The sequence below is a fragment of the Zonotrichia albicollis genome, chromosome 26, assembly GCF_047830755.1.
Source record: "Zonotrichia albicollis isolate bZonAlb1 chromosome 26, bZonAlb1.hap1, whole genome shotgun sequence".
Lineage (NCBI taxonomy): Eukaryota > Metazoa > Chordata > Aves > Passeriformes > Passerellidae > Zonotrichia > Zonotrichia albicollis.
Genome location: NC_133844.1, coordinates 4761096 through 4762640, shown reverse-complemented (window position 1 = coordinate 4762640; position 1545 = coordinate 4761096).

The following is a 1545-nucleotide window of genomic DNA, read 5'->3' as shown; positions in this document are numbered from 1 at the left end:
CTGGAAAAATCCCTTTGCCAGAATTTCTTCTCCTGGGAAGCCGGGAAGCCTCAGGGAAAAATGAAAACAATAATTACCTGATTGCTTCTCCTGTGTTTTGCTGCTTTGGAATGTGGTTGGAGATGGTTTATCTAACAGGTGATTGTTTAATTGGTTTCATGTGAATTGTTTTAACTTAATGACCAATCACTGTCCGGCTGTGTCAGATTCTGGAGAGTCATGAGTTTTCATTAGTATCTTGTAAAGCCTTCTGTAAATATCCTTTCTCTATTCTTTAGTATTGTTTTAGTATAGTATTCTATAATATAAGTACATAAAATAATAAATTAACCTTCTAAGAACATGGAGTCAGATCCAAAATTTCCTCTTCCATCCAGGGACCCCAAAAATACAAGTTTTTCCCAGCTGCTCTGGGAATTCCATCCCTGTCCCTCCTCACCCTGACAGCCAGGAATTCCTTCCCCTCTCCCCATTTGAAGCTCTTTCCCATCTCCTGTCCCTCCATCCCGTCCAATCTTCCCTCTCCACCTCTCCTGTGGGCTCCCTCAGGCACTGGAAGGTGGAATTGCCTCTCCCACACTGAACAAAGCTCATTATTGGCAATAAACACCCATCCCACTGCAGCCCTGGATCTCCACAGTGTCCTGTGGCAAATCTCAGTGGGAGATTTGATGTCCAAGAATCCCAGAATCCCAGAATGATGAGGTTGGAAGAGAGCTCTGAGATCATCCAGTCCAGCCTGTGCCCCAACACCTCACCCAGACTACAGCACCCAGTGCCATGTCCAGGCATTTTAAACACATCCAGAGATGGTGATTCCACCACTTCCCTGGGAAGAGCATTCCAGTGCTTTGTTATTCTTTCGGTGAAAATTTTTTTCCTAATATCCAACCTGTACCTTCCCTGAGGTAGCTGGAGACTGTGTCCTCGAACTTGAGACTGTGTCCCCCAAACTCCCCCACCCCAAGGGTTCCCCAGCCCTGCAGCAGGAGTGGGGACAGGCTGGAGTTAATTCCCCATGCTCTGGGTAACTCCTCTTCCCTCTCAGGTGCCTCTGTGACAATCAGGAGAGTGCTGAGCCCTGAACCTGCCCAGGAGGATTCCTGCAGGGAGAGGGGCCCTGCCCACACCTGGGGCTGCTCCACAAAACATTCCCAGCTTCAATCCAATCCCTGAAATCTCTTTATCAACATCTCAGAGCAGGTTGGCTGATGAGGGCCATGGCACAGCAGCTGCTTCATCTCAAAGGATTCATCTTTGTGAATTTTATTTGGTTTGGTGTCAGAGCCGGGGATGTTGGTGCTGCTCAGGGCTGGGTCACCCTCTGCTCTTTTTTAAACACAGCTCACCTTTATAACTGGATTATTTTTACAGGGAAGAGTGATTTAATGTATCCAAATAGGATAAAAACGTTTATTCTTCACATTAAATTCAGGATTTAAGGTGAAACCTTTGATTATTCCACAAGGTTATTATTATTATCTGTATCGCTATTATTATTACTATCCCCATTATAACTTTAGAAACAAAATTAGATTCAAACAA